At 38.3% G+C, this 19,597-nt stretch overlaps 1 protein-coding gene across 1 annotated transcript in view; it reads left to right on the forward strand.

Annotated features, from left to right (window-relative positions):
- Positions 1-253: 253 nt before the first annotated feature.
- Positions 254-19,597, forward strand: part of LOC148651227 (myelin basic protein-like) — a 69,365-nt gene continuing 50,021 nt past the window's right edge. The window contains exon 1 of the mRNA XM_088601277.1: positions 254-544. The gene's annotated coding sequence lies outside the window, so the exon portion shown is untranslated. The remainder of the gene's footprint in view (positions 545-19,597) is intronic.

Here is a 19,597-nt window from a genome sequence, read left to right on the forward strand (position 1 = left end):
TGATTACCTATTTAATCGACTAGATTCGGGTAGTAAGGCTGGAGAGACCTCCGTTTCAGACGATTATATAAAAGCATGAAGCCTAACAAAGTTGTACACCTAAGGCGTCACTTAAACTGAGTCGTTAAAGAATGAAAGCATGGGCGGACTTCACGCAAGCTTATTGTTGTGCAATCACTCGTGATTTGGTTCTCGCTGTTGTAAAACTGCCCACTATGTTGACGAGCTCTTCCAGTGCAGTCTGAGAGAGTCAGCCGTCTTGAACGAGCTGGGGGTATACGCTTTCTTATGCGCGCAGTCGAATCAGCCCCACCCACACAAGCGCTCTCTACCTAATAACAGGAAGCTGCAAGGCTTGATCGTGCTGCTCGGCAATTACAGCAGTAAAAAAAATAAAGTAGAGAACTGTAAGCAGTGCGGCGATACTGTGATCCAGTGCTGTTTCCTACAAGAAGACGTTACTAAATTGAACATTACTAAATATCACTGTTTTAACCTTCCTTTCTGGTGCATGCATTCCTAGGTTTAACCCACGGGGATAGAGGTAGGTACCAGCAAAGGCAAAGTACAGCTTGTTTGCGCCGTATGCAAGACGAGCAATCATGTCTCTGATATATAAACGTCGACATTGTGTTGCTGGATGTGTAAGTTAGAGTTAGGTTCCCGGTCGGCGTCTGATATTAAGCTTGGTTTGGGAGCTGGAGTCGAGCCTCATGACCCAGTTTCAGGTAGATTAAGCACGCAAGGTATTCGTGGAATGCAGGGCTGAGCGGCGTTGTTTTGGCAGGTTACATCTTAAAGTAACATAGTATTGTAAAAGGAAACGGCTTGTAACGCTTGATGTGATAACTTCCATTTGTTTCGAGTATTGCATGCTGATACAGTTTCACAACCTACTTTATGTTTGAAAAACATCGCCGAAAGATTTTGATCACAGTCGTTGAATTATATTGACTTTTGCAAATATGAAATTAAGCTTTTCTAACCTATAAAAACAAAACATGGTTTCCACGCTAGTAGCATGAAGTAAACAACCTCCGATAAATGCAAAACTAGTGTAAAACTACTAAAAAGAGCAGCTTCCGGTATAATGTCATGACGTTAGTAATGAGCATAGTTTCAGTATTGGTCAGTTGCTTAATACTCTTGGTTTCGCGCGGGTTGGTGATGGGTTTTAATACATTTCTTGTTTTTTTTTTACCCTGAATGGAGAGGCAGGTGTTTGCTACTGAGCACGGTTGCAGCGATGTGACTCCTCCAAAGATTTCTGTAGGCGTACAGGCGATTTATGTGGGGATTCGCAGTTGATACAGTAACTAGCCAGACCTTGTTAAACATAACAGCTTGGACATACTGTATCGATCTGTCCAATTTTGTGTTGCAGGTGAGGAAATGCCGGGTTGATCTGATCACCTCTGAGTGCTGTCGTGTGTATTTAAACTTCCACACCTCCTGCTGGAGGTGCTCATTGTCTCTGCAGTATTTTTTAGGTTATAAAAACTGGTGTTTATTAATTCAAATATCTGTATTTCTGAAGGTTAAAGTTTCTCTATTCTGTGTTTACTTATTGAACACTCAAATCCCTTGAAAGGAAAAAAGATGCCCTACTCTCATTCTTCCTTAAAGTTCTTTACTGGGATGTCCCATAAGTGCTTTTCAGACTCTTACTCCAGTTTTCCTTGACTTATGTAAGTTCACAAAAGCATGTGATGTTGCATTAGGATATCTTTCTTAGCAAGGTGAAATGTGAAATAGAAAATTTAAATTCCTAAAATTCTAAATTGAATCCTGTGGTCTGGAAATCGGTCCTTTTGACATTTTCGGCTGACAGAGGTATTTTGTCAATTGTTAAATGTTGAAAAGTACAAGAGGATTGTGCCTCAACAGCTGAGACATACGGGAACATAAAGAATGTTATATACAAAGGTCATCTGGCCAATCTAGCCCTGTAAGAGTGCGAAAAAGTACAGAGAAGAGTGGCAGGGTACAGATACCAGATCCATCTCTTTTTGTAATGTGGTGTACAAAATTGTACAGCATATCATGAATTGTCTTTCTAATGTGTTATGCATTTTCCCACAACTGAATTTACATTCTTCACATTTTATTGTCTCCCAACATTGTCTAGAAAATGTTAATGCCAATCCCTTATACAACTGAAAAACTAAAAGATCACCTTTTGCATCTGGTTTCACCAGGACCATGATTAGCTCTAGTCCTAGATCAGATTAACTGAATAAACATTAGGTGGTACAAGATTAATACCAATCATGCTGTGTGAGACTAGCCCTTGATGGAGTCTTTACTAATGGCGTTAACTTCAGACATCATTATTTCTGGACTCACTAATGAGTTTGTATCATTGGGTCTGAACCTTTTGTTGATTGTGGCCTGTGATTGTACCCTATAATCTGTTTACAGTACTGTACTGATCATACAGTAAGAAAAACCAAGTGTTGCTGAAACATAAGAAATATAGCTGCCTTGCTAAAGCAGTGATTGAATCGGTCCTGAATGTATTGAGCCATTGCATAGCCCAGTCTCAGTAACCAAACAGATCTCTGAACCCTTTAATAATACACCTTGTGCCAGGATATACCTGTGGACAAACATGGGATGTTTTAAATTTAGACCTTCAGTGGGAAGTCCTCATACACAATGTATTTGTCTGTTCCTTATGGAGTCTTTTGAAAGTGTCGAGCATTCCTGGGAAATGGCTGAATTGAGTAGGATCACAAGTTTGGAGTAATGGTTTTGAATTTTAGACATTTGTGTTGGTATGGTTTATGCTGATATGCTATCCCTCTCCCTCTGTTCTTCTCTGTCGGAGAGCAGTAGTGACTTAAAACCTGGCCAATAAAAGGTTTCATGAGCAGTAGATTTTCAATGTAGGCTTAATAAGCCTACAATACATTGCATTTTCACCTAATAAAAAAGGAGCTTTTATGAAGAACTATCCTTTCTCCTATTTGAAATAATCTCTTACAGTCGGATCTTTTAATAGGAGGTTAATAGAAAATTATTCCGTCTCCAGCATCATGCTGTTGATTGTTGTAGGCCTATCACAATGCATAAGTCACTAGCATTTTATAAAGGAAGAGTCATATAAAAGCTCTTGCCTTCTTGTGACTAAGAAGCACTTACTGAAGCATTTACACTTTTCCATACCTCACTGACTTATTGAATAAGATGGGGCCTACAGTGATTTTTTAATTCAATCTCTGATTTTCAAGTAAAATAACCAGGTGGTTTGGGAATAGGGTTGGCAGGTGAGCTGTGCTTGATAAGTGGGTGTTCATTAAAATGAAATCTGGCCTTCATCAGAATAATGAACTTGATAAATAAGATGTGCACAGCAAGTATAATAAAGGCTAACTAAGAAAACGTTTTTTTTCTGTGTTCTCTGTGAAATTGATATTTCCTCTTCAAGCTCACTGTTTCATGCTTCATTTTGGATGACCAATGAATTTTTCTGTGTTTCCATGTTTTAAGACTGCTTGTTCCTACATTTGTTTTTGTTTTAACCTGAGGTGTGATTTATTGGTTGTTGAAAAAGAAAGTTTTAATGTGTGTTATCCAAAACACATTTTTGGCTTTCTTCAAGGTGATTTTTGCTCACAGTGAAAAAAGGTAAAGCACTGGAGGTCATTTGGCTGAATGCATCAGCTACTCCTACAGGAATTCACAACTTTGAAATAGTCTGAAATTGAATAACAAACACCATTTTGGCCTTTACCACAGCTTGGGTAGAAACTTGGTCTGATGAGTTATGCACAGGATCCACAGTGAAAAACAGTGTGTTGCTTTGGACCACGTTCTGTGCAGTTAGTTAAATTTAGAGTTAGTGTGCATGGTTCCATCACCACTTGGTTGAGGAGGTGAGTTTTCTTGTGGTATGGAATGAAGCCTGATCATCTATAAATTGTGCCTTTTCCTAAAACATTGAATAAACAAACCTTGGCTGGCTTAGATTATGTATTGTGGTATCAATTCTGTTTCTCACAATAAAGATGGAAGAACAATTTGTGAATACAGCAGTAGGGATGTGGTGGCAGTTATTAAGACTAATGTACAGAAGTACAGCTTCAAAATCAAGATGTGTGAAGCTGTTGACCAGACAATGTGCACTCTTCAGCTAAACGCAAATGAACAAACATCATTCATTTCTGAGGTCATCCTAATGATGCAGTACAGTCAGTAACAGAAAATCATTCAAAATCAAAGCTTATAGGAGTTATAAGCAGCTTGGCTGGTTTTTCTGGGTTAATTTTTCATTGTTAAATATGGTCTTAAGTGTTACAGCTGGATGCATGTCGAGGTATCAGCTTAAATCGCACTGAAATATCAGCAAAGAAAGGGAACCGGTTCTCACTTCAGAACAATGAAATTCCCAGGCCTGATCTGCATACATCTTCATGTAGAATGCACAATGTAACAATAGTAGGGTACTGGTAGAAGGAGTTTAGCTTTTGGTGATTTTAAAATATTTACACAAGAAGAAACTAAGCTGTACCAACTTTGCCTGTTGTGAATTTGCATGCTGTTCAGTTTGGATTTTATACTTTTAATTAATGGCAGTATGACTAGTTACTGTTTGAGTTGGTTACTAATTTTTAGTCATTAACTGTTTCATCTGATTATAATGTAATATTAAGGAACAGTGAAGTATGTCGCAGATGATTTCAAGCTATGCCCAATATGTGGAATTAATGTTAGCATCAAGATATAAAAATAGGTTTCCACAACTTTTCAGTATGGAAGCTTTTAAACTAAAGAAACTGTTAATTTTTTATTATAGCTACATTTTCTGTGTCAGCTGGAGTTTTAAATGAATTTTTGCATAGAAGGATTACAACCCTACTGCTTTGAAATGAGGGGTCAGTCATTCCTTGCAACCTTTGAACCGATAATCTCTAAAATACAGCAATCTTATGCATGTGATTGTAGTTTTGCTAAGGATTTTTATATTGCAGGAAAAGTAAGACTTGGAGGTTTCTGAATCACGTGTGTGTTTCACAGTGTAATGAACTTTGTGGTAAGTAGTTACACTGCAGCATTGAAGTCATTGACCTTGTTGAACAAAAAAGGCCTAAGTGGGCTGTCAGTGGGGAATTATTCAAACCTGGAACATTCAGGTGCTGGCCATTTGTTTGGCAAACAGCATTGTACAACATTGCATCTTCCTACAGCCCTTCATGTCGTATGCCTCTCATCATTTCTTTTTGTGGGTGTCACCCTGACAAGTGTTTCAACTTTTTGTCCAATGCCTTCGCTTTTAACTTGTCAGCCTACTTTCGTGCTGAGGAAACACTGCCTTGACTTTACACTTCGGACAGCTCTCGCAGATGCTGGGAAATTGCCGGCTTATAGGCTTTTGCACTGGATCAAGCTTTAGAGAAAGGAGTTTCTCCAGCAGCTGTGAGTGATGTCTGGCAGGCGGCAGCATCAAGGCCACCCCCTTGTATTGAAGCTGCAGCTGTGTGTCCTTAAAATCGGCAAGTTTAAAAACCTGTGAGCATGTTTACTGTTATAGCAGTGCTTTATAAACTAATGCTAATATCTATTTAAAGCACTAGAACTGACCACTCTTCATGCAGGAATATAGAAAAAATGAATCTAAATAGATGTCTAGTTTTTGCTCATTTTTTATAACAAGCTTTTGAAAATATCATCAGTGTTTTAAGCAGCGTTTATGCCATCCATAACTGGATATATGCCCCAAGGGGTCTGTTACTGAAACATGATTAGCTTTTCTCCTCTTCATTTTTTGCCAGCTACAAAGTTATTCCCCATTGTTGTCACAAGGTCTCACTCAGTGAAGCAAAACACAGCATTTCTCTTTTTCTGTATCTATTGCATGTGGCTTCTTCCTGTGTTGAAGTTTAAAAGTGCTAACACTTACATTCAGGAAACAGGGAAAGTAGTTTTTGCCCTTTGCCAAATTAAAAAAAAAACAGACAACCTTCAGTGTGTCCCAAGGCATCATAGGCCTGTGTGTTGGCAGACGTTAATATTTTTCCCCTTGAAAAACAGTTTTGCCCATTTATTTAAATTTTAAAGCCAGAGAAATAACTTTTCACATTTCGTTCCAAGTGGAATGCCCCTGTTGGAACTGGAAGTGAATACAGTGACTGGGACTAAGGATAATGTACTGTATGTAGATGCAGTTATTGATTAAATTAAAAGATCTGTAAGCTGGCTTTAAAAGTTGATATTACTATCATCACTTTCACACAAAAAGGGCTCACTGACCATAAATGGCAACTTTGACAAATACAGTACTTTTCCATGCCTGAAAGCTTGAATCATTATGACGCAAAGAGTTCATTGCTAGCATAAAATCAAAAGTGTTTGTTTTAAAAAAACAAAAGGCATTCTAAAGATGATGTGCTGTGGAGCCTTTGGTGAAGCTCTTGGTTGGGGTAGGTGCTAGAGTCTTCACAATTTGGTAGCAAAGCATCTCTTTACTGAGGCTGATGTGTTTTTTTAAACTAAACTATTGGTTTTGTTTTCAAAATGAATAAAAGAATCGGGCTTTGGTGTGTATCAAACATGACTTCACTATCCCTTTGAGATTTAAACAATTTAATCCCTCGGGCATTTTGATTTATAGGTGACGCGGCTTTATCACTTGCAAATACTTGGCGACTTAAATCGGTAGCCAGAACGATACAACACTACATTAATAAAGTGATTACTTTTCAGCCACTGATTTCCCTGTTTGCATTAGTCATTCCTTTTAAGCAATGTGAGAGGTCTAGGCCTCCACCTACATCAGGTCTGCATGCTCTATCATTTTCAAACTGCATTAATATCGTACAATGTACTGTACAACCATGCTGTGATGTTCTTTCCATTCTCTGGTGTAATAATGTTTTCAGCACCATGGAGAGAGCGAACCTTTTCCCTTAATGACATTCCAATGGAATACAAAACATGGTGTTGTTTGGCACTGTAGGTGTCATGAGCTGTTAATCTGTTTCACAGACTAAAAGATTTGTTCCAAAAGCTTAACACAAAGGTAACAAAAATGGATGCCAACAGAGGCCAAAGGCAGACGTTTCACCCGAGTAGTTATTATTATATTTAATATTCAAATCAAAGTTTATCAAATGCACAACAATACAGCGTGCAGCAGTAGTTGCTGGCAATGAAATGTCTTTTCCGCGAGCTCACAAAAATCACAAAATTGAGGTTATGAAAATAAGGTTACATAATAATAGATGTAATAGAAATTGAATAAAACTCAATATGAGTAGAGCTGCTATGTGTCCATGGTGTATGCAATATATACAAGTAGTGCGGTTATGCTGAATACAGTGAAAACTGTATGTCCATGTAGCCATTACAGGTGATTTGCTAAAGGAGCTGCAGGTTGGCTATTTAGCAGTCTTATTGCCTGGAGGTAGAAGCTGTTCCGTAATCTGTTGGACTTGGACCGAATGCTTTGGTACCGTTTACCAGACGGTAGGAGGGAAAACAGTTTGTGACTGGGATGACTGTGGTCCTTGAGAATGGACCTGGCCTTCTTGAGTAGCTGAGTAGATATCCTGGATGTTTGGTAGCTCACAGCCGGTAATGAGCTGCGCTGACTTCACCACCCTCTGTAGTACTTTGCGATCCCGGGCGGAGCAGTTCCCATACCAGGCAGTGATGCAACCAGTCAGGATGCTCTCAATAGTGTACCTGTAGAAGTTGGCCTAGATATGTGATGGCATGCCAAGCCTCTTTAGCCTATGGAGAAAGAATAGGCGCTGCCATGCCGTTTTGACAACGGTGTTGGTCCAGGTTAAGTCCAGGTTAAGATTTTAACTCCCAGGAACTTAAAACTACTGACCCTCTCCACTGCAGTCCCACTGATGTAGATAGGTGTGTGATCTCCTCCCTGGTGTTTTCTATAGTCCACAATTATCTCCTTAGTCTTACTGATGTTTAGAGAGAGGTTGTTCTCCTGGCACCATGCTGCCAGGGTTTGCTAGTGCATATTGGTGCATCTGTCAGTGCTGTTCAGTCCTTTAACTACTTCTGGAACCCTGAAAAAGTTTTCTTTCCCCAAAATGAGAAATATTTTCAGAGTATTTTAATTGTTGCTGATCTTATGGTGTTTTTTGTTTTGCACTTGCTCTGAAGGTTATCCTAGTATCAACCATACTAGGATAACGCACCCCCATAGCGGCTCATTAAAATGGATTTTAAGATCTTGATGAATTGCTTCCTCTTCGTAAACAGGATTACATGGCTGTTTCATATTTTCGTTTTCTGTATTCTATTTCATCTCATCAGTTATACTTCTGTCTGATTTTTACTTGCTGGTCGGCGCTAAAGAGAATCAAATCATTTTGGGACGATACAAGGCAGAAGTCCTCGTAATGCCTTTAGCATTGAAAAATATCCTCCCTATGGGCACAATTTTGGCCTTGAAGTTGGTTAAATTAGATTGACCCTATTCGAAGCATTTCCACTGTTTCTACCAGCAAGGTTATGACCTCATTTTTCAGTATCTGTTGATGTATTTCTATGTCTGAAATTTCATCCAGGAGGAACAAAGTAGTTTGATGGCAAAACATGAAGCATCAAAGTGGAGGTGGCACTAACGCACCCATAGCTGGTTAAGCATGATTGTGCAATTTCTAAATATTGTCCTTAGGTCCAGAATCCAATAGAGTTTCAATGCTTCTTTAAATTAAGTCCACAGAACAGAGTTGAGAAACTAGATTTTTTCTCAGAGGTGGATCATGGCAGGGCCATTTAGGTTACGCCATTGCACCATCTTGTACAGTAGGTCTTTAAATTGAGGTATTTTGACTCAAACTCCTCAAACTCATTGTTAGATGTGGAGTAGTGGCAGTGTGACCTTTTATAATAATTCATTTTTATGCATTGGGTTCTATCTACTTTATTTACCATCCTGTACTAAAGTGCATGCGGCCTACAGTTAATCTAAACTTCCTGAAAACTTGCTGCAATTTACACACTCAGTGAAATTAACACACTCAGTCTTTAAGTGGACAAGTATTGTTTCCAATGAAAGGCTTACTCAATATGAGTCTTCACTGTTAATTACAAGTGTGTAAATCATTGTTTTACACACACCCTTCTTTTGAACAAACTATTTAGTTTGTCCAAAATAGTTTCTGATTGCAGGATATGGGGTCAGTGAAGCAACATAATTGAGGGCTGTTTTTGAGTTGCACAAGCATACCGTAGATATATTTAGGTATACTTTTGTGGCTGGTAGCATATTTTAATGTGCTGAATTATATTTGACTACTTTTAAAGTGGTGTACAAAAAGCTGATTTATTGACATTAACAAGTTCTTTACCACTAGGCATACAGTATGTCTTGGCACATTAGGGAGACTGCAGTTTGCTCACTGAAGACAGTGTCTTACAAGATTGAGGCTTAGGTTTGCTGTTTCACTTCAGAGCTAATCAATAATATGTTTGATTTCATTACAACATCACTGCCAAGATTTGGCAACACTGACCATATGCTGCCCATTACTGTGCTGTTAAATATTAATTTCCTCCTTGCATTAGGGTGGCAGGAGACTTGCACCTGCCCTGTGTTTATAGCAGATAGTTCTGTCTGGAGTCATTTTGGAAGTGCAGTACAACAATTCTAAATACTATTTCAAGAACAATTCTGTGAAGAGAAACCTTGCTGTTTCTTTAATATTGTACATTGAAGAAGTAAGGTCTTTTGTAGATGTACTTGTATTTGGTGGGAGGGAGAGGATTTTGCACAACACAAATATTAATACAATAGTACAAAAATACTATTGGCATCTGAGTGAATGCTGTGCTGCAGTCAGGCTGAATTGACCTTTTCTCCATTAGAATTAGGCAGTTTTCCAAACTTGTGCATCTTGAGTCACACCAGTTATGAGTCTTTGTAGTTTTTCCTTATCGACAATAAGCTGGTCTGTCCCCTTAAGCTGTGAAAAGGAACTTTAGAATTTAGATGAAGTATAACACATGGTAGTCTATAGCCCAATTCTAGTTTGTGTAGCTTCTAAAAAATGCGGACATTAGAATGCAAGTCAGTATTTTGTGTCGTAATATTCCATTGTGCCCAGAGATACAAAAGTTTGTCCTAACAAACATTTCCAATTGATCAACAAGATAAAGCCATTTTGTCCAGCCTTTTCCAGCCCTGTGAGCCCCATCTTGTCCAGTTTTAACCACGCTGTATTTGAAAAATCACTTTCAGACATTAAAAAGAACGAAGCACCAGAGGTCATGTTGCACACAGGACATGAGTAGTACTTCCGAAGAGCTCAAGGCTCCTTGAATGAAAAATAATATTGTTTCTTTAATCACTTGTTTACTAAACAGGACTTGGAAGCCCATCAGTGACTGAGATAGACACCATCTCATGTTGAAATATTCAACGTTTATTTTACTTAGTCAGTCAGATACAGTAAGTAGCATCACTACATGTGCTAGGGTATGCAGTTTACTTTCAGGCAGAATATGCATGCCTTTGGGGATTTGAAAAGTTCAGTGGATGAGTACTTATGTTACATGAATTGTTTATACCTTGGTGCTGCTTCTGCTCCTGAGGTCTTGGTTTTGATTCAGGACTGATGCCAGAGTTTGAATGTTTACTCTGCATTTGCGGGTTTTTTATTTGTGTAGTTTTTTGTCTGGTGTTGCCATTTTTTTGTGACCTTCCAGAGATGTCCTGACAAGGTGTATTGAATTTTTTGGGATGTTTGTGTCCCCTTTCTGGACCATCATCCCATCGGTAGTGCTATTCTGCTTTGTAACCTGTTTTTCCAGGACAGGCTCTGGGATGCTACAGTTCTCACCAGACATTAGAGGCTTTATGAATGATAGTGGATGGGTGAGTGTTTGTACCTTTCTAATTGTGATATAGTTAAATGTAAGATAACTACACTGCACTGAAAGAGTCATGTGAAATAACAGGTTCCTGGAACCTACATGCATACTGTAACTTGAAATAAAGAAATTGTTGCACATTGCAGGAAGTGAGCTCATTAGATAGGTAATTGAACAGCTGCATATGATGATATCATTCCCTGCGGTGTCAGTTCATTATCTTTTTTTTTTCCTTTAAGGGAAAATGTTCTCCATCTGCTTTAAGTGCAGGTCAGTGTAAATTTGATGACCTTTTAGAGTAAAGACACTCATTACCTGTATGCTTATTTGAAACTTTCAAGCCTGATTTTAATGTAGATCTTTCAGTAGTTTTGGAATGTGAGATGGGACATAAACTTACAAATTGGGGTTAATTGTTTTTACATGGGTTAGACTTATGACTACTCAATAGCTACAACTTTTCAAGTGTCTCAAGCACTTGTCCTAATGTTTTTTTTTCCTCATTGACAAAATGAGGGGAAACAGTTTCTTTCCTCTCGCTTTGAAAAACTCTAATGTGTCCTGAGATGAAATGTTAAGATCACCTTATTATTCTTAAAACGCTGTTTGTTAAAATATACCAATATGTGTGTGTTGTACAAACAATAATCCTAGTCTCTGGGACCTTTAGTGCCCTGAACATCAATGAAACTCAAATGTACAATAGCAGTCCCACTCTTGGGATTTGAACCCACAACCATTCAGTTCTGAATCCTGAACCCTAACCAATGCTCTGTCTGGGAATGTGGCTCATATTTTGCATACTTTAATAAATATTTACAGAATAGTTACAACAATACTAATATTGTGCTATTCTTGATTACGTCCACAGTATTTCCCTGGTTATTGCCAAGGATATTATGATGTGTAAACCATGAGGTAGCTTAAGTATATTAGCTGTTTGCCTTTGCCTTCAGCTTTTAACAGGCTATGTGGCTTTGGAATAATGTGAAAAAATACTGAAAATAACAGGGCAGCTGATTGCAAACATTAAAGGAACATTAGTTTTCAATATGACAAATTTAATTCATCACCTTAAGGTATGTCGCCCCACTAAAGACCAGCGATTTCCTGAAGAGGCAGGATTTACAATAGGGCAGGAGAATAAAGCTGCAGATATTGCTGTTTCAAGCACTATACTGGGTTGGAGGAAATGAAATTGTGAAGATCCCCAGGCAAAAGAGAGCGAGACATTTAATGGCATTTCATTTGTAGTTTTTGCTGGTCAGCTGTTTTTGATTGAGGTAAAAGTTGGATTCGCGTAGCTTTATGCGGATTCTTTTCCATGGCAAGGTCAATGTGGTGTTTCTGTTCGGCTGATACATTATATAAATTCCAAAAACCTTGAAGCCCACACAGTTTCAGACTACCCATTTTCTTAGGGTCATGAGGGAGCTAGAGCCCATAACAGCATGCAACAGGCACAAGGCAGGGTACAACCTGAATGGGATGCCCCCCATTCTAGGGCACACAGACACAAATGTACACACAGGGCCTACTTTTCCAAAAAGACAGTTAACCTATCAGTCTGTCTTTGGAATGAGGGAGGAAATCTGAGCACCTGGAGGAAACCCATGTAAACATGGGGAGACCATACAGACGGCAAGACTAACCACTGAGCCACCCAGTCTTAGACTTTATCCTTCCATTTAGTTTTCTCAGGTGAACGCATCCTATAAATAACATTATGTTATAAATGTACCTACAAACCAACTATAGGTACAGCACTTGAACTGAATTCATATTGAATCTCTTTTAATACTGAACTGCTCATACACTGGGTATTGGTACTGTATCTCTCAAACCTTGATTGATGTACTTTTTTTAATGAAGTGTCTTTCAAGACAAGTCATGCAGAGTGCTGGATGTACGAATCTGGATGTGAAAAGTTTAGAGGTGATCTTTTATTTATGGATGAGCACTTGTCTTTAATGGAAGTATCTAGTTTTATTAGGAGGGAAAGGTGAATAGGAGCAGATCTACTAAAGCCAAGTGGGAGGTGTGTTTATCAATCTGTTATTGGAACTGAATCTTTTAGCAGAAGTCTAGGAGGATAATATTATGTGACTGGACTTTGAAAAAAATCAATTACAGTACGAAATGTTCTTCTTACCTAGAGGTAAGGCTTACCCTTAGGCTACAGTGGTTAAAATATCGACTTAAAACTGGACTGTTCTGTGTTCAGTGTCCAGTTGGGATTTATTTTTTTGCTCCACTGAAGTTCCCAGTAATAAAGTTACAGTGGCAGTTAACTCCCTTATTGCCATTGTGATAGACTGTGCCTTCATGGTATAGGAGTGCAATAGGAAATAGATGAATTGCACTATATCTTGTAACAAAGATGTCTTAAACCTGTATTAACTCGGCCAGGCCATTGCGAAACTTTTGCTAAAGGCTGTGATAAGATAAGATGGAGGAAATTATGAAATGCCATACTTTAATATCCTTTGCACAACAAACGTTTGGCAAATTAGAGGTCTACTTCCATCAGTTCCAGTTTTAGTGGTTCAATCGCCACATAATAAAGGGAAGAAACAATCTAAAGGGAAGAAACAATCTTGCATCAGAGACGACAGCACCAAATTTGAGTGCCCTTGCTGTTTTGAAAACGGCAATTTCATTTTATACCATTCAATTAATATCTTACTGACCTTACTACTACTCATACAAGCTCCAGGTAGGGGTGAGGATTTTGCTTGCTTCCAATCTGTAATTGGAGTCATCTACCATTCTTCATCATGGAGATCTTCCAGCTGCTTCAGGAGAATTAGCACTAACAAGAACAATGTAGCTCTCACCAATAGAACTGCAAGTTAATCAGCTGTAAAATATCTTGAAGGAAAGACTGTAATTTTAGTAAAATGGTTAATTGACTACACAGATTAGAGCAAATACTACAAGACTTTTTGAGTCTTCAGGAATTTGTACTGCTGTATGTAGCCTGCTGTGCTCATAATTACTGGTTGAGCTTCTTGAAAGCCTACCCCACCCCTTAACATTTTTTAAAATGATAGGATTAATTTGTGGGTAGTGGTACTCTTTAACTCTGTCCCCTATTTCCAATACGAGCACTCCCGTCCACTTCTAGAAGTCAGGCACTTTGGAGGTGGGTGCAGTGTTTGTCAAGAGACATTCATATCTATTCTGGAAAGCTTTTTAAGTCTCTTCAGGAAGTAAATATATGTGAAAATGGAAATATAAACACTGAAACATTCCCTGCAATACCACATTTTTACCTTGGTCCTTTTAATATCCATTTAAATCCACTTCTGTCTCCCTGCTAATTGTGGTGTCCTCTGGCATGAGCCATAATCCTTCTGCAGTTTGGGGTGATGCAAGGTTAAAAAAATGGGAATTGGAAACTGCAGAATGTAGATGGGTTGGGACGTATTCCACTCTGGAACTGAGTAGGAACTGACTGGAACTGAGTAGTGGCATGAGTAGGCCAATCATTTGCAAGCGTTTTTCTTCATTTCGCAATGCTCAAGTCTTTCAAGTCCTTGCACGTTTCTCTTGCTGATTTGCTCAAATTCTGAGTCATGGTTAAGTCTGGCATGTGCTTCACTTTCCAAAGCCTGCACTGCTCTGAAAAGAGGTTTCTCTTAGTGGTTAACTTTTTTTTTGATTGCCAGTCCTGCTTGTTCTCTTTGGGAATACACAACAGAGGAAGAACTAACATTATTTTTGTTATTAAGCTGTATTGCTTACCTAATTTCTAATAATAGTTTCTCAGATTAAGTCTATTTTATGGTAGTTTGTTTTAAGGTGATTAGAATTGCTTCTGTAGTCAGTGATTCAAAGATAAATGGAGACTAATACAGGCCTAGGTCTAGGTATTCTACACTTTTCAGGTCTGAAGCATTATCTCTAATATTGTTTATGTAGAGGATACATAAATGATTCTGTCCTGATCTTTTCTCTGAAGAAAATTGTATATGGGAACTTGTTTTCAATGTGAGGTGGAAGCCATCTGTTTATTATTATGCCTGCATATGACCGTGAAACACAGAAGCAGTAAAGCTGAAAGTAACAAGTCTAGTAGAATGTAAAACAACAATCTGTGTCTGCTTTGCATTTCAAAAGCTGAATTGTCCTAGCAATGTGATGTCATTGTGCAATGTCGACTTGTATCAACATGAAGTCTGCTGTAGGCGTTTTCACAGACTTACCTGAATTTCAGTACTTGCTACTCAAAAAACTGTATAAAGCCCTACTAGTGCTGGAACTTAAAATGCAAGTAAAAACGTGTTAGAACGAGAAAGGTTAGATCTTATAATGCTATGGTCAATCATCCTACTACACGTAATTGTTTTCTTGCTTTATACCCACAGTGACTTATTCACGTTTTCTTCTAGTTTCTTAACATTATTTGCCCCTGAATGTTTTAACTAATTTCAAACTCTTGTTCCAGAGATGTAGTGGTGATGCAGTAAATGACTGAGTACACACTGATGGATTCTTTTTATGGTGCCTAGAGATGCCAACGTCACTTGGAGAAGCTCCCAACGTAAAGGATTTACATGTAACATCCAAAAAGCAGAGAGAGGTTTATTGCAAGAGGGATGTCAAATATGAAAATTTGATTGCACTGCACTTGCACTTTTTCACATTTTATGTTACATCATGGGTTCCATGATGTATTTAACTGAGAATTTTTGCCACTTGTCAACACAAAGTAACTCTGTAATGTCAAAGTAAAACAAAAATCCAGACAATTTACTAAATTAATTAAAAATAAAAAAACAAAATAATTGAATGCAGAAGATTTCACCTCTTTGCTTTGACACACCTAAGTTACTGTACCTCTGAAGTAACCAACTCTCTTCTCCAAGTGACATAATTACTTGACTGGAGTCGACCTGTGTACAGTTGAAGTGTTTCACATGATTTCAGAATAAATGCACTAAGTGGGGAAGCTCCTAGACACAGGTGTATTTCCAAGGAAACACTAAAGCATGAAGACCAAGGAACATTTCAAGAAGATTCGAGACAAGGTTCTTGAAAAATACCAGTCAGGGCAAGGATATACAAACATTTCCAAGGCAGTGAATATACCTCGAAGCACAGTGAAGTCCATTATTAAAAAGGTGAGAAAATATGGAACAACTGTGAATCTGCCCAGAACTGTCCGTCCTCCAAAACGGAGTGTCTGGGCAAGGAAAGCCGTAGTAAGGGAGGCCACCAAGAGTCCTACGGCAACTCTAAAGGAGTTACAGTCCTCCCTGACAGAGATGGGAGAAACTGCATGAGACAACAGTAGCACACACACTTCATAAATTTTGTACGGAACGGTGGCAACAAGAAAGCCTTTGTTGGGGAAAAAAACTTATCGCATCTCGCCTGGAGTTTGCCCAAAGGCATGTGAGAGACTCAACAATTTGGAGGAAGATTGTATTCTAAATTTAACTTTGAACTTTGTTTGGCGCAAACCTAACACAGTACATCACACTGAGAACACCATCCCTACAGCGAAGCATGGTTGTGGCAGCATCATGCTTTTGGGGATGCTTTTCTGCTGCAGGGACTGGAAAACCCATAAAGATAGAAAGAAAAATGGATGGAGCTACGTACAAAAGAAATCCTGGAGGAAAACGTGCCGCAATTCCTCAAGAGCACTGGGACTTGGAAGATGATTCATCTTCCAGCAGGACAATGATCCGAAACATACAGCAAAAGCCACACTGAAGTGGCTGAAAACTGAAAAGGTTAAAGTCCTGGAGTGGCTCAGTCAAAGCCCAGACCTCAATCTAATTGAGAATCTGTGGAATGACTTAAAAATTGCTGTTCACAAATGGTCCCCATCCACTCTGATGGAGCAATTTTGCCAAGAAGAAAATTCTTCAAGATGTGCAACGGTGATAGACTTATCCAAAGAGACTCACAGCTGTAATTGCTGCCAAAGGTGGTCTTACCAAGTATTAACTCTAGGGGGGTGAATACTTATGCATTCCATTATTTTCTGGTTTTTTTAATTAATTTAGTAAAATGTCTGGATTTTTTTTCACTTTCACATTATAGAGTACTTTGTGTTGATGAGTTACCAGAATTCTCATTTAAATACATTATGGTTCCATGCTGTAACCTAAATAAAATGTGAAAAAGTCCAAGTGGGTGTAGACCCCTCGCAGGCACTGTAGATTTATAATACTATATTAATATAAGAAAGCTTCTTTCTGTCCTTACATTTGCATTTATTTTACCAATTAGACATATTGCTTATATTCCATCACCAGAGTGTTGCTAGCTGTGCTGCTTTGTTAGTCACACTGAGTGACTCAACCACCTGTGCTGACACCTATTTTCTCCCAAGTTGCAAACACATTCTCAGTCACTTTACTCTACATTTTGCCCCAGCAATTGTTTTCCATCTGCTGCAGGCTCATTTTAATTAATCTTGCCTTTTCACGTACATAGTTTTTGCTGAATGTTAAGTGTCGGTAGCATTTTGGTGCGCTCTTTAGGTTGAAATGAAGTACAAAGGCTCTATGATTGCAGTTATTACTTCAGAACAATGAAGCATGTAATAACCTGTTGACTTTCTGAACATGGAGTGGAAAAATGCCTTGCATCTTGAGTGTAATTGATGGATTTCTGATTTTGTATAATGCCTTTTGTAGTGGTATCTTCAAACATGTTTAGAAGTTTAAATTGGGAAAATGGTTTCATCTTTAAAGAAATCATAATGGTGCTGTGATGATGTACACTGATATGCGAAATCTGATATACACTGTTAAAAGTGATGGCTGTTCACTGTAGGTGCAGTTTACTATGAAATGCTGTGATCAGATTTATTTAAGTAATGAAGAATTCTGCGCAATAGAATTAAAGGGTTCTAAATTACAAGCTTGATTTCTTCCAAACTAAGATGGATTAATAGTCACAGCTGTTGTAATGGAAAACTAGCGAAGGGTTAAATTGTTAATAAAACATTGTAACTGCTGAATGTGGCTCAGATTTCAATTCCTTTGTACATTTGGGGAAACAAAGTTTAACTTGGAGCTGTATGTTTTTTTTAACTTATGAAGAGATTACTCTGTATTTTTTCATTTAACAACATACTGATAGGGCTATGATCTTGGACATATATAGTGAATTTATATAACTAGGTGAGTTCATATTTAAAAAGCCTGTATATATATATCCATGTATGTTTATCTTGAAACAAGGTGAGTTTCCCTTCTTCCCTCTTGTCAGGACTTCACTAAAATCTAATCTTCAAGACTGCATCTCTTACAATGTCCAAACTAAACCCACTGAGGCTTTGGTTTGGAAATCCTGGTCTGGGGGAGGGAAAGCACCACCTGTTAGTCCACCAACACCTTTTATAGCAGCAGGTTTGCATCAACCAACTACCCCCACCTCGTTACCTGTGATGTCCTGGTCTATGGCGTTACATGGTTTCTACAGCCAGAAATGCTCAATTTTGCTTTACTTTTCCAATTAGATTGGGGTGTAATTTGGGGTGTATTAGATTGTTTCATGTATTATTTTTCTTTAGCATTCAAAATAAGAAATAAAAGAGCATTTTAGAATAATGAAACAAAAAACAAAGATTCTAAGCTGATTGTAAGGAGAATGACCTAATTATAATCAAATCTGTGGGCTGCTTACTTTGTCCCTAAGGGAATTAAATAATTTCATTTTCAGTTGCTCCTGGTAGATATACAGGCTTCATTAAACGTGAAGCTGTTTTTTGTTTTGTTTTTTACAGTCCAACAAAAATTGTCGATGTTTTATGATGCATGTTTTCTAGCTTGCAGGACAACATCTGACAATTACATTAATGAGCTACCATTGTCTGCAGTGCAGTTCTTCAGCTGAAGCGTGTGCTTAAAGAGTGGGTTGTTTAAACCCAAAAGGAGTCTTGTTTTTCTTTTCAAGTCCTGTAATCAGTTTTGTCAGCAGCGTGATGTTTTTTCTTATGAACCTTGTGGGTCAGCACGTGATGTAATAAGCAATGAACAGACCCCTGGATGTAACATGCCACCTCTTTTTACATGAAAGCAATGGTTTATTCTGGAGGAGGGGGTTTATTTTGTCAACACATTGCTTTGCTTCTGAGCCCTTCTGGAGGTTTTATGGGCCCATAACAGCTTTCCTGACTCACAGCTGATCAAAACAAACTGTACTAAAGAGCTAGAGAAAGAGAGCTCACAACAGAGGATAGACTGTAAGAAATCTCCTGCGACTATGTACATACATCAAACACTGTGACCAAAAAAAAAATTGAGAGATGAATTGCATTTGCTTTTGAATTTTATCTACTGATGAATTTTGCCATTCCTGTTTGTAGCCAGTTTTGTTTCTCCCCAACTTCCTATTGTAGTGCAGAAGAACTGTGCTTTTATAATTAGCCTCTCCACTACAAGCTCGTGTTTTACACTGTGCAGTGCTCTGTATAAATAGGTTGTGTTGGTCCCACACAAAACCATGTGTACCTGGACTGTAATAGGTAAATGCAGGTGTGCATGGTATATCTGTTATACGTGTCTGATGGCGACCTGCTAATATGTGATTAGGGCTTATTGGCCATCATGGATGATTTGAAGTAAATGTGTCTGTGTCCTTACATCCTGCATCACTGAAGCTTATCCTGCCTGATGTGTGGCTTATCAGTTAGTAAGATGGATGTACCAGCTGCTAGGTTATAAGAGGTGTGGAGGAAAGGAAGGAGCTAAAAAAACTGAACCTGTAAGAAACCGAATAGTAAATT

Source organism: Lepisosteus platostomus, chromosome 12 (assembly GCF_059453375.1).
Source record: "Lepisosteus platostomus isolate fLepPlt1 chromosome 12, fLepPlt1.hap1, whole genome shotgun sequence".
NCBI classification, from domain to species: domain Eukaryota; kingdom Metazoa; phylum Chordata; class Actinopteri; order Semionotiformes; family Lepisosteidae; genus Lepisosteus; species Lepisosteus platostomus.